A 14412-nucleotide genomic window follows, 5' to 3' on the forward strand; every position below is an offset into this window, starting at 1 on the left:
AAGCACCACAGTTTCTTGGGGTTAGGTATTGGATAACCAGTGGAGGATATCCTCTAGGGTGTTTGTATTATTACCTGGGGGAATGTAAACACAGACAATGTTTATGCATTTGTTATTGTTAATCTGTAGTTTGGTAATAAGAATTTCTGCATTATTAAACTGGGTTGGTTGTAGGGAGACTGTAGTAACATCTAGTGTATTTTTTACAGAGTACAGCTACCCCACCACCCTTCCTAGTAGTACGATCTAATCTAAGTATGTCGTACCCTGGTGGTATTACCTCATTATTACAGTACAGCTACCCCATCACCCTTCCTAGTAGTACGATCTAATGTAAGTATGTCATACCCTGGCGGTATTACCTCATTGTAAGTGTACAGCTAACCCACCACCCTTCCTAGTAGTGCGATCTAATCTAAGTATGTCATAACCTGGTGGTATTACCTCACTGGTACAGTACAGCTACCCCACCACCCTTCCTAGTAGTACGATCTAATCTAAGTATGTCATACCCTGGTGGTATTACCACATTGGTACAGTACAGCTACCCCACCACCCTTCCTAGTAGTACGATTTAATCTAAGTATGTAGTACCCTGGTGGTATTACCTCATTGTCTTTTGTTACCAGTTTTAGCCAGGTCTCCGTAAGACATAATACATTGGGGGAGTAAACTGCTAAGAGGGCATGCAGATTATGGACCTTATTGTTTATGCTTCTGATATTTAGTTGTCAGGTCAAGAGAGAATTAGGGGGCCTATTAGCCAGTGTTATTTTAGAAGGAATATTAGTTTGGGAACTGGAATCAGCAGGTGGGGATGGGCAAGGGTTTAGGTGGATGTCTCCATCCATTGTCAGTTTGTAATGTAAGCTATGAGTTTCATCATTTTGTTTATATATTTTTGGTAATGTTTAGTTTTGGGGCTGATATACCTGGGTCTGATTGGGTGGTAGTTTTTAGGAATGGTGGGGTCAGGTATGTGGGGAATTATGAAGTGGTCAGTATTGTCTGATATTCATGTAGTGATAGTTTGGGATTTTGGGCAGTGGAAACCTAGGTAGGGCTGATTTTCATAGGTTCTGAGGAGCTATGGAATGAAAATAGTAGCAGTATGGTGAGGGATAACATAGTGCCTGGCTAGGGCATTATGTTGGAACTGTATTTGGAGCAGGAATAAATTAAGAAGACTAGGAAGATTAGTGGCAGGTAGGGGGTGGTTTGATCTAGGAGGTTATCTTTGTTAGGTTATAGTGGACGGGGTGTGGTTTTTAGAGCTTTAAATTTAGCACCACTGGGGGCGGGTGGGAGCAAGGCCAAACCAAACCATGAGGTACCTGATTTCTGTGCATGTAAGGTAAGTAATTGTAAAATGTTATATTTTATTTCTCTAGTTTTATACTGCAGATGTTATGTTTTATTTCTCTAGTTTTATACTGCAGATTGATAGTGCACACTTGGGGAGGTAAAGAAGATTATATTTGCCACAAGTGCTTCTTTATTTAGCGACCAAATAATTAGCTAAAAACAACACTAAGAAATTCCTGAGGTCTAATGGCTTACCAGTGAGCAGAATTCAACTGCTGATGAGCACTTGTGTCCTGATGGGAGACTAGTAATTTAAAGATGGCTCCATAAACAGTAGGAATCTAACATAGACAGGATTGGGGTTGGGAGTAGCAAATAGGGTATGAACCAGGTGCAAAGCAAAGAAACCAGCCAAACCAGAGAGGCAAGCAGTGGAAAACTATGAGTGAAGGCCTCAGAGGGGGTGAGTAGTAATACAAACTCTACTTGTAAATTGAAGAAGAGAAGAGATAGCAAAGTTTATTAATGTTGGGAGTGTGTCCTTACATTGACTTGCTTATTAGTAGCCAGTTTATGCACAGATTAGAGTAGGAAGATATATTAACAATGAAGGGGAATGTATATAGATGCAAATAAACAGGTGGGGCTCAAGTGATACAAAACTAAGGTAAACAGCACTGAAAGGGCTGCTTGAGGGTTAAGTTTTAATCACAGAGAATACAAAGGACCTGAATTAAGTGTATACTGTCTAGTGGACAGTTAGGATTACTACACAAGCTGGAGGGGGGCACAAGGCTCAGTCAGTCAGTGTTATTAGCACACTGAGAACTACTAAGTAACACAGCTAATGTTAAAGCTTCACTATCATAACACATACATGTAGAATGCCTGGGTGGACTGACCTTGCTCTTCAGGATCAAAGGGTATATCCTTGGCTTAGTTTTGCAGTACTGATTTCTTCCTAGACTGTATGGATGGGGTGGTAGCCGTGGACTGCAGAGTTGCCAGAGTGTGATGTAGAATGCCTGGGTGGACTGACCCTGCTCTTCAGGCTCAAAGGGGACTGATTTGTGGTCTGACCTACCCAGTGAGGGCATCACGCATGGGGGAAGTGCAGTAACCCAGCCCATGTTTGTGAGTACTATGTCCAGAACATTAGCGCCCTTAGTGTGGGTGCAGTGCAGACTATCTGTTCCAGAGTATTTGTGTTAACTAGGTCCAAGAACTTCTGGATGAGTGTGTTTTTGCTTGTGCATGTCCCCCAGTCTATGGAAGGATAGTTGAAATCTCCCATGACTAAGGTGGTGGGCTGTATGGCAAGGGATTCCAGTAAATCAAGGTAGGCATGTGCTTATCCTGGTTCATGATAGGGGATCTATAGCTAGCAATGATGTGATATGGTACTTTCCCAATAGTTAATTGGACATGGAGTAGTTTGAGAGATAGTCATGCTGTTTGATGAGTTTCAAAGTGTATTTGCTTTTAGTGAAGATGGATACACCTCCACCTTTGGTTCCTTCATGCCCATTTTGAGCCTCTGAAAGTGTGGTAGGCATTATAGCATTGCATGGCTGAAGTGTTCTCAGCAGCCTTGAACCATGTTGCGGTAACTGCACAGACATCAGTATCCTCCAACATGAGAACTGCTTCCAGGGAGTGCAGTTTTGTGTTTAAACTCCTAGCATTAGGCAGCATGGCCGTGAGTTTGTCTCAATTAGATTTTTTTACACTGGAAAAGTTGTTCTGACATTGTCTAAAAAGGCACTATGGGGGTGCATGGCCTTTGCCAGTATCCAAAAGCCTAGGGGGAACAGATGCGGACCATCTCTAGCAAAGCAGTGAGGTCTGTCTACCATATCTTCCCAGGCTGACAGATACTGGATACCCTGGACTGACAACAGAAGCTAAGCCAGTTGTTGAAGTTAATAATTTTTGTTTATATTGTGGCATCATCCTGGGTGAGGAAGGGATACTGCTAAAGGCTAGGGCCATACCTGTCTGGGACATATAATCAGAGAGTTCTGTCATATCTTTCTTCATATAGTCCAGAGAGGTACATCTCAAGTTATTCAGTCCAGCATGGACTATGACAGTCATAACAGTACCTGTTGAGTGACTTGAGTGCATGCATGATTTGTTGGGATCCTATCACCTGATATGCAACTGACCATGACCTTCTCCTTGTCCAGTCTGGTGAGGGGGACATTGGTGTGTCTCACTGTGGCATCACCTATGACCAAGACATTTTGTCTTAGGGGCTTATTTGTTGAAGTGTTTGTGTGTGCTGATATGTGTACTGGTTTCTTTTTGCTTAGTGGTGAGTGTGGGTGGTGTGTATTTGGGAGGTTTCTGTTCTTTTGGTAGGCTTTTAGTGAGCACGTATGTGGGGTCATGTGTCATGACCTTATTTTGTGTGAGAGGTGGGGTTTGCATGAGAGGTGAAGCACATGTGCTGACAACCTGTTTAATGTTTAGTTTGTTTTTACATTAGAGTATTGACTCCAATTTGCATCTCTCACATAGGCTGTTAGTTTACTTTAGGAGTAAATGGTTGTCTAAATATTTACTCCAATACCTTGGTTCTTTGGCCAGTTTTCTCCAATAAATTTCAGCCCCTTCTTGCCTATTGTCTGTATCCCTAATTGCAATCCCTATCGGCAGAATCTCCTTTCTCCATTCCCATGTTGGCTTAGTTCGTAGGTTCATAGGTTGATACTAGGCTATCTGCCATAGGGCATTTACAAGCCTAGCCAGAGTGTGTTTGGCTTTCGCCACCCTTCTTAGATTAGTTGACTGTGCCTCTGTATAGTAGGTCACAGAAGATAGCCCATTTAAGGTTAGTTTACCGTGCCTCTGTCTAGCAGTGACACAGAAGAGATCCCAGGGGTAAATTTATGATCTTCCATCCAAACGTCAAGATTCTTCTTGAAGAGGGTCATTGAGGGGCTCTGTCTGACATGGATTGAGATTTTGTTCCAGAGTGAGGGGAGCCTCTGGGATATGAATCTGTCCCTCCAGCATGCTCTATTTATTTCTGTGCTGAGGTTTAAGTCACTAGAGTGTGTAGTTCTGATGGATTTGGACTTCTTGAGGTGGAGCATGTCCATTAATTCTGGGTTGGACATGGCTTTATACGTCAGGCACAGATCACCTCTGAGTAGGCGGTAAGCAACTGAGTAGAGCTGGAGTTTCTTTAGCCTAACTGCGTAGGGAATCTGTTTGAGTCCCTTGATCCTCTTGGTGAGGTACTTTTGGGGTCTTTCTAGTTGTAGCAGGTGTCGGGTAAGGTACATCCCAAATGGGGCATTGTATTCAATTATGGGCCTGATGAGTGATGAGTAGAGGGGCACAATGACCTCTCTTGATCTAGATGTGAACCCCTTCGTGATAAGGTGGGCTATATAGAATGTCTTTCTAACCACTTTGGCAATGTGATTGTCAAAGGAGAGATTGCAATCTACTTGGGTCCCCAAATCCCTAATTACTTCTTCCGTACTTAATGGATTACCACATATGTGGTTATTTGTGGGCACTTTGTTTTTCCCAAAGGGGATGACTAAGCACTTTTTGGCATTTAGCTTTAGGCCACGGCTCTGGCACCAGTTATCCGTCTCTGTGAGACCATTTTGGAGGATGCTTGTGTCAGTTGGCAAGTCGATTATGGCCCCCAGTTTGCAGTCATCTGCAAAGTTTGTCAGCCATAGTCCTCCTGTGTTAGCCTGTACCTCAGAGAAATATATACCGAACAAGAGAGGTCCCAGGACTGCGCCTTGTGGGACGCCACTTGTAACTGGTTTAGAGTCTGACATGGCACCTGCAATTCTTACCATGTGGATTCTATCCCTAAGCCAGTTTGCAACCCATCTTGTGACATAGGGGTTGATATTTAAGCTGGTGAGCTTATTTATGATGCCCGAGTGGGGTATTGTGTCGAAGGCTTTTGCAAGGTCAAGGTAGGCTGTGTGGACTACCTTCCCTTCGTCTATGGCCTTGGTGACTGTTTCAAAGAAATTGACCAGGTTCAATAGGCAAGATCTGCCCTTAAAGCCAAATTGGGTAGTATCCAGTGTTTGGAGGTTCCCAATGTCTTTGTTTATGAGTTCCATGATGATACGCTCCATAGCTTTGCAGACCAGGTTAGTTAGGCTTATAGGGCGATAGTTTCCGGGATCCATTGTGGCACCACCTTTATGGAGTGGGACCACTGTTGCTGTACGCCATTCTTTGGGTACATAGCCTGTTGTAAGGCTGAGACTGAACAGTGATTTTAAGTGAGGGTTCAGTTCTTCTTGGAGCTCATGTAAAACGCAGCCCGGGACACCATTTGGTCCCATTGATGCTGTGTTTTTTGCTTTGGAGAGGGCAGCTTTCACCTGTGCATCTGTGATGTCAGGGAGGCTACACTCTGTCGGGATAGTCATTTGCTCATTTGGGGGGGGTTTGCACTGAACCGGTCTACCAGGATGTTGGCAATGTCTGTGGGTTCAGTGTATTTTTTGTCATTTTGCACTAACTCAGAGCATATCTGTGAGTTTCCACCCAGGTTTCTGACATAACTAAAGAAAGCCTAGTGATTATCTTCAGTGTCTTGTGCAATTTTTCTTTCGAAGCTAGCTTTAGATGATTTTATGAGGGATCGTAATTTCTTGCTAGTACTGATCAGAGTTGCCTTCCCTTTCAGGGATTTTGCTCTATCATGTAGTAGCTTCCTCCTTCTGTTGTATAGCTTATCTATGGCTGGGGCCACCAGACAGGTCTCCTGCCTTTGGAGGAGTGTGTCTTGGTTTTATTTGGGATAGCATGATCCATGCATTCCTGTACGTATCCATAGAATGCGTTTGTAAAAGATTCTGTGGTTTGGGCCGTATTTTCCACTGGCCCTGGGGCTTTGAAGGATTCCACCTCGATTTTGAGAAGTGGGAAGTTTGCTTTTGAGAAGTTTTTGACCGTGGTTTCCTTTGCTGGGGGTGGGGACAGGATATGGATGTCCATAGTGATTAATTTATGGTCAGATCTTACCAATGAGGGGTATACCTCTGGTATGGAACATAGAGTCCCCATGTTGGTGATGATCAGGTCCAATATGTTTCCTCTCTTGTGGGAGTGGTGACCAGTTGTTCCATAGCATTTGAGTTTATAAATTCTAGGAACCGTTGGGCTAGGGTGTTGGGGCTTGAGTAGTGCTCCCAGTCTTTGTTTGGGTAGTTAAAGTCACCCAATATAATGGTGTTTGGAGAGACCTTCATATTCTCCAGTGTCTTCAGGAAAGCCGAGTGCGGTTCCTGAGTTTGGGAGGGTGGTCTGTAGCAGGCTACAAACTGGAAGGCAGTTTTGCCCACTGTTAGTTGCACATGGATGGTCTCAGATGCTTTGTGCAGTGCCACTAGCCTGGAGGTATGGGTATCTTTGATGAATATGGATACTACCCCTCCTCTTGTGGTTCAGTCCGAGTTTTGGGGCTCAAAAGCATGGTATGAGGTACAGCCTGGTAGTGCTGGGGTGCTCTCGGGAGCCTTGAACCAGATTTCTGTTACTGCACAGATATCAATATTCTCCATACTGAGGAGAGCCTCGAGTGCATGCATCTTGAGGTTTAGACTTCTGGCGTTGAGCAGCATTACCCTTAGTTTCTTTTTCCTTGTGTTGTCTAAGGAGGTGGGTTTGTCTTTTGAGCCTTGCCTAAAAAAGGCACTATGGGGGTGGCAAGAGCCTTGGCCAGTATTCGAAAACCCAGGGGTGACAGGTGCAAGCCGTCCCTAGCGAAGCAACGTGGCTTGTCAAGCATGTCATCCCAGGCTGACAGACACTGGATCCCCTTTGAGTGACACCAATACTTTAGCCAATTGTTGAAATTGATCATTTTGTCTTTATACTGTGGTATCATTCTTGGAGAGGGTAAGATGCTACTCAAGGTCAGGGTCATTAGTTTTTAGAATACTTTCCGCTACTTTCTGTATATAATATTCTGTATGATTATTGTTATTCTCCTTAAGGATCTGCATCCAAAATCCCAGTCTCTCCTTATTTCTTTTTCAAAACAGGTTTATTGTTTTAACATATAAGAGAAATATCATAACAATTTTATACACGTAATTAAAAATAGGTATTATTATAATATTCAACAAAACAACTAAAGTATTTACAAAGACATCCACTACAATCAGATCAATTAATTAAACTAAAATACCATGCTATTGAAATTAAAAATTTTTTAACAAATTTTGTAAATTATCCCATACAATAAAATAAGATGTTTTTCTATTTGTTCTAGTCCTAATTGTGTTTATTTCCATATGGCACACTATATTCATAAATTTTTTAAATTCATTGAACAAAGGAGGTGTATCTGAAATCCAATTTCTAGTTATTATTTTCCTAGCCACTGCTAGAATAGACCATAACAAGGGAAGCTTAACCTTTTAACACTTTGAGGTACAGGTGTGTTGAATAATATAAGAGATTTAGAAATAATGAAATTATCTGTAAAAAGAGCCTGCAAAAATTAATTAATTGACTTCCAGTATTCTTTCAATTTTATACAGTCATAAAACATATGAGCCCAGTCAGCATTAATTTCTACATTACATCTCTTACATAGATTATCTTTATTATTTATTTTATTCATCATCAAAGGTGTATAAAAAGATCTATGTAAAAATTTCCATGTATAAAGTCTCCAGACAATGGAAGACGTAGTTCTATAAGCAGATTCCAATATATATTGTTTATCTTGTTGATTTGGTGAGTCCCCATTAATAGAAATGAAATAATTCCAGTATGAATCTACACTGTAAAAAGTTTCTTGTCTGATAACTTTATGCATGTATGAAAGTTTACCTTTATCAGAAACTTTATGTTGTAAATTTAATATCAAGTAATCAATCAGTGTTGGAATAGATTCTTTAACTGTTATAGACATTAAATCTATTTTATTAATGAGATGTTGTCTAAAGGTCTGAACCTCTAACCAGCAAGTTTCTCTTAGATCAAATTCTTGTTTTAAGAAATCTAGATTTTTAACTTTATCAGATATCAACTGATACCAGTACTTTAGATCATTATCTATAGCTAAATGAGTTCCTTCAGAAGTAGATGACAAAAGCATACCCTGAGTATACATTATAGGAAATACAATAAAATTCCATTCCCTATACTTAGGGTGCATGAATATAAAGTTACGATAACTAATAATAATATTTAATGGGTAACAAACCATATGTTTAGGTGTAATAGGTGAAGTACAAAATTCCTTTAGTAACCATAACATGGAGTTATTTACAATCATATTTTTATGTGTTAAGGAGATTTTCATGAAGTGTATACTAATTAGCTCCCAATAATCTTTCCATTTTGTGACATATGACTGATCTATTAATAAAGTAATAACTTTTACAATAGAAGAGATAGTATATAAATTAAAGTCTGGAAAAGAAATACCCCTTGAGACCAGCTATTAGTATGTTTCTTTAATGCAATCCTAGGTCTATTAGGTGCCCATAAGAAATTTAACATTAGTGTGTTCAGTTTCTTGATAATTATTTTTGTAGGTGGAAGTATTATTGATTGTATTAAGTATAAAATCTTGGGGAATATTATCATTTTAATAATTGTAAGTCTCTCCTCCATAGTAAAAAACATATTATTCCAGGTATTAAAAAGATTTTGTATATTAAGAAAACAGGTATCATAATTATTATATATAATAGATTTAATATCTTTAGATAGTATTATACCTAAATAAGTTATATTTTTTTGTGTATATATAGGTAGTATTTTAGTTTTTTCTTCAATGAATATTAAACCAGAAATACTTTTAAAATTCATCATGTTATCAAATAGAGACTGTATAGAAGAATGAGATCCTGCTGATGTAATTAGAACATCATCTGCAAAAAGTTGAATTTTGGATGTTGTATTTTCATCTATTTCAAAACCCTCTATGTCAGTACTGTTTCTGATCAAATTAGCCCAAGGCTCCATTACTAAAGAGAATAATAGTGGAGAAAGTGGACATCCTTGTTTTGTACCTTTAAGAATGGGTATTTTTTGTGAAACATATGTTCCTACCTTAATATAAGCCAACGTTCCTTTGTATAAATGTTCAATTAGATTTACAAATGCATCCGAGAAGTTTGTGCACTTCATTAAGGTAAACAGATAGTCCCAACTTACTGAATCAAATGCTGAACTTATATCAAGACTAATAAGTGTTAAATCTTTCTTTTTCCTATTTGCAAAATCTATTAATGTTAAAGTTCTTCTTATATTATCAAAAGTATTTCTATTTACAATGAAGCATGTCTGATCTATATCTATAATGCCGGGAATGATTGTCTTCAATCTATCAGCAAAGATATTCATAAACATTTTATAATCAACATTAAGTAATGAGATGGGCCGATATGAAGAACATCTAGTTGGATCTTTATTAGGTTTTAAAATTGGCGAAATAAATGTATATTGCCAAGATGGGGGGGGGGTTATTAACTCAGTTTGGGCCAAAATAAAACCTTATGTATTAATGAATATGTATTTTTAGAAAGGATTTTATGTATCTCTGGTATAATACCATCATTACCCGGTGCTTTGTTTGATTTAAGCTTATTTATTTGTGTAATAACTTCTGTATATGAAATACTCTTGCCCAATAGTTTAATCTGTTGTTTATTAAGCTTTTTATTCATATTTGTGGTTATAAACTCCTTTATTTTATCTTTAGGTTCCATGTTAATATTATTATGGTTAATTTTGTGAAAGTGATTTCTAAATTCATCTAGTATTTCTGGTATACTAGAAACATTCTTCTTTTTCCTTAGAGAAAAGATTTCTTTGATATGGTTTTGTGTATTCAACCTTTTTGTTTTATTTTTAAGTCTATGTAAGTATTTGGGGCTTATTGAATAAGACAAAAACTTGTATTTCTCTAAAGTTATTTTAACTTTATGAGTTAACATTTCTTTGTATTTCTCATTTAGTTTGTTTATTTCTTCAATAACTTTCTTGTCCATAATATTTTCTTTATTGTTATGTTTATAAGAGTCTAATTTACTTTGAATATCTAACAATTCCTTATCCCAAGATTTCCTTTTATTATTGTACCATCTGATACTTTGTCCATATAGATATGATTTTAAGGCATCCCAAACATAAACAATGGAGACTTCAGGAGTGTTATTTATGTCTAAAAATGTTTTACTTCTGAAAGTATATATTCTTTATAGTCTTTTAGTTGAGTTAAGTATGCTGGTATCCTTTTGATCTGAACATTATGAGTATTTTTATCATGAATTCAAAAACAATTGAATTATGATCAGCTATAGGACATGAAATGATTTTGGAATTAATTAAATCTGTTACCATCTGGTTAGAAATAAAGACCCTATCTATTTTTGAATAAGTTTTGTATCTGTTAGAAAAAAAGGTGTATGGTAATGATTTTGAATCTATCTGATTATTATTATCATTCAAATGATAAGAATTAGCAAAATCCTTTAAATGTTTTGCATTAGATGTAATTCTTCTCTTTCCTATAGTGGTAGTATCACTTTCATGTAGTATACAATTAAAGTCACCAGCTAAAATAATATCTCCTATAGAGAATGATATGATCTTATCAAGATGATGTTTCACTGTATTAATACCAATTCCAGGTATCCAATATACATTAATTAAAGTGTAAGTCTTCCCATTAATTTGTATTGTAACCATACAAAACATTCCTTTGTCATCCTGATAAGACTTAATGGTTTTAGGAATGGGCATACTTTTATTCCATAAAATAGCCACTCCTCTTTTTTCTGAGTGTGCTCTGAACTAACCAATACTGTATATTTGTTTGTGGCTAGTTTATCAATATCTTTTTCAAGAGATGGGTTTCTTGTAGGAAGACTAAGTTGGCCTTATGTAAATTAATGTATCTTATTAGGCTTGCCCTTTTACATGGATTATTCAATCCATTAATGTTTAAAGAAATTCCTTTTAAATATGTCATTTGGCATTTTTAAAACTTAAGAATCTTATGATCAAAATAACAAATAACAAGATAAGTAATGTTACATCTCCTCCTTTATGTGTACCTTTAAATATAGCTGTATTTATTGAATCTCTTATGGGATTTTGTATAGGATTCAATTTTGTTTGTAGTGACAATGAATGTACAAAATATATTGTGGATGTCAAAACTATATACAAATAACAATAAACAAGTGAAAATAATGTAAGGATTAAACCTTGCATCCAGCCTGGAGTTATAAACTCCAACTTAGAGTAGTATTTACCACTCAAGTTAACCCCCTACCCTAAGCAGCAGTACGTCAGCTACCACCTTATCAATTTAATACTAGTTATATTTAACTGAAGTTAACAGTTTTCAATTCAATTATCTAGCAAGACAAGACTACACATTTGGTAAAACAGCATCATATAAACTTAAATAAACCTTTTTTTTTTTTTTTTAAACTGTTCATACTACTATATTATACATCCATGTAATATAAAACACTTGTATTCAAATAGCATTCAAATAATCTTGATGTTAGAAATCAAGAGGAGAGAAAAATAAGTTCTAACATTCATTTAAACCAAAAACTTTGACTAATATGATTCAGACATTACATATATTAGGTTGCATCTATTTTCTGTCATGTAAATACAGTTAACAGCTTCCAAAAAAAACATTGAATCGCTTGTATATGAGCATTTACTCAAACTCATTATTGCCAATAGAATAAAATATTGTATTCATAGAAATTGTTATAAATCATACTTCATAGTTAAGCAGATTCTCAGAAACATTTATATACATATCTACATACACACACATACACACACACATATATATATATATATATACACACACACACATATACATATATATATATATATATATATATATATATACATATACATATATATATATATATATATATATATATATACACACACATATACATATATATATATATATATATATATATATACACACACATATACATATATATATATATATATATATATATATACACACACATATATATATATATATATATATATATATATATATATATATATATATATATACACATGCATACACACATATACACACACATACACACAAACACACACACACACACACATACACACACATACATAAATATATATATCTGATCTCACTGAGTTGTATCTTTACTGAGCACCATCTTACATTGCTGTCCCTTCAATAAATCTGTCTGCTTTATACAAAATAATGCACAGCAAACACATTTTAGTAACCAGATTTTACAAACATGCTATACTACTGCTTTAAAATATATCACATGACAATTTCTTCCAGTATAGAGTTATAAAATTATTTATGCTTGTCAATCAGATGAATTAAATGAGTTATAGTAATGTATATGTTTGGGACATAGGTTTTAACACATATTATTAATCTGCTATTCCTGTATCTGTGATGTGTCAGTGTGATATCTAGGTCAAAGGTGAGACCAGCTGCTTTCAGCTTCTCTGTGAGAATTCTGAGAGTTGAAGCTTTTGAAGTAGCTCATGGACACTGTGCATGAGACAGCCCACATCCCAGATTGTCTCTCTTAACATTTTGGGGAAACTTATTAAAACTAGTGACAAACATTCATTTAGCAGTGTAAATGCATCTAAACATGACAAAACCTTCACAATGCATTCTACAGGTTATTACAGACTCTATGTAAGTGAAATCAAGCCCAAAATTATTAATAAGTAACAAAACTCAACATTTTTGTCCTAACTCAACTCCTATGCGAATCTTATTATTTACTGTGTCTATATGATCAAAAGTATTTCTATATACTAATAAAGAAAAGAAAAAGAGAGTAGAAAGTAAAAGGGTGTAAGGCAGAAATAAAAAAAATGTAAGAGAAAGCTATGAGAAGTATATACAATAGAATATTACTTACTGTTTATATTAATAGAGTTAAAAATAAAACATATTATTTACTATTATTTAGTTCTAATTATTATTAGTTAAAGCATGACAGATTATTTACAAACAAGCATAAGCAGTGTAATCAAGAAAGTATAATTAGGTAGTGTCATTCCTGTATCTGTGATGTGTCAGTGTGATATCTAGGTCAAAGGTGAGACTAGCTGCTTTCAGCTTCTCTGTGAGAATTCTGAGAGTTGAAGCTTTTGAAGTAGCTCATGGACACTGTGCATGAGACAGCCCACATCCCAGATTGTCTCTCAACATTTTGGCGGGAAACGTATTAAAAACTAGTGACAAACATTCATTTAGCAGTGTAAATGCATCTAAACATGACAAAACCTTCACAATGCATTCTACAGGTTATTATAGACTCTATGTAAGTGAAATCAAGCCCAAAATTATTAATAAGTAACAAAACTCAACATTTTTGTCCCAACTCAACTCCTATGCAAATCTTATTATTTACTGTGTCTATATGATCAAAAGCATTTCTATATATTAATAAAGAAAAGAAAAGAGAGTAGAAAGTAAAAGGGTGTAAGGTAGAAATAAAAAATGTAAGAGAAAGCTATAAGAAGTATATACAATAGAATGTTACTTACTGTTTATATTAATAGAGTTAAAAATAAAACATATTATTTACTATTATTTAGTTCTAATTATTATTAGTTAAAGCATGACAGATTATTTACAAACAAGCATAAGCAGTGTAATCAAGAAAGTATAATTAGGAATAGCATTTGAAGAACATATAAACTTTTAAAGGGAAAAAAATGTATCAAATTACTGACCTTATTTCTCCTCTTCAGAAAGAGAAACAAGTTAAATCACAGCTTGCCATTAAATCTCCAGATATTTTGACTAGTTATGAAACAAAACATTTCTTTGCACACGGAGAATAACTTTGATTAAATCTTTTTCAAAATATTTGTTGCTTCTTGGAAATGCAGGAACTATATTTAAAAAGATTAATAATAAAATAAAATGATGAGAGAAAAAAAAACATAGTACAAATCATTTGTTTTTTAGTCTCTTCTTCTTCTCTGAAGTCTTCCACGAAGTTTCAGTTGCCAGTCTCTTTAACGAAGGACTAACCCATTCCATTTCTTCTATTTTTTCCAAAATCTTATTTTTTTTGATAAACA

This window comes from Protopterus annectens, chromosome 7.part1 (genome assembly GCF_019279795.1).
Source record: "Protopterus annectens isolate FY-2018-M chromosome 7.part1, PAN1.0, whole genome shotgun sequence".
Taxonomy (NCBI): domain Eukaryota; kingdom Metazoa; phylum Chordata; order Ceratodontiformes; family Protopteridae; genus Protopterus; species Protopterus annectens.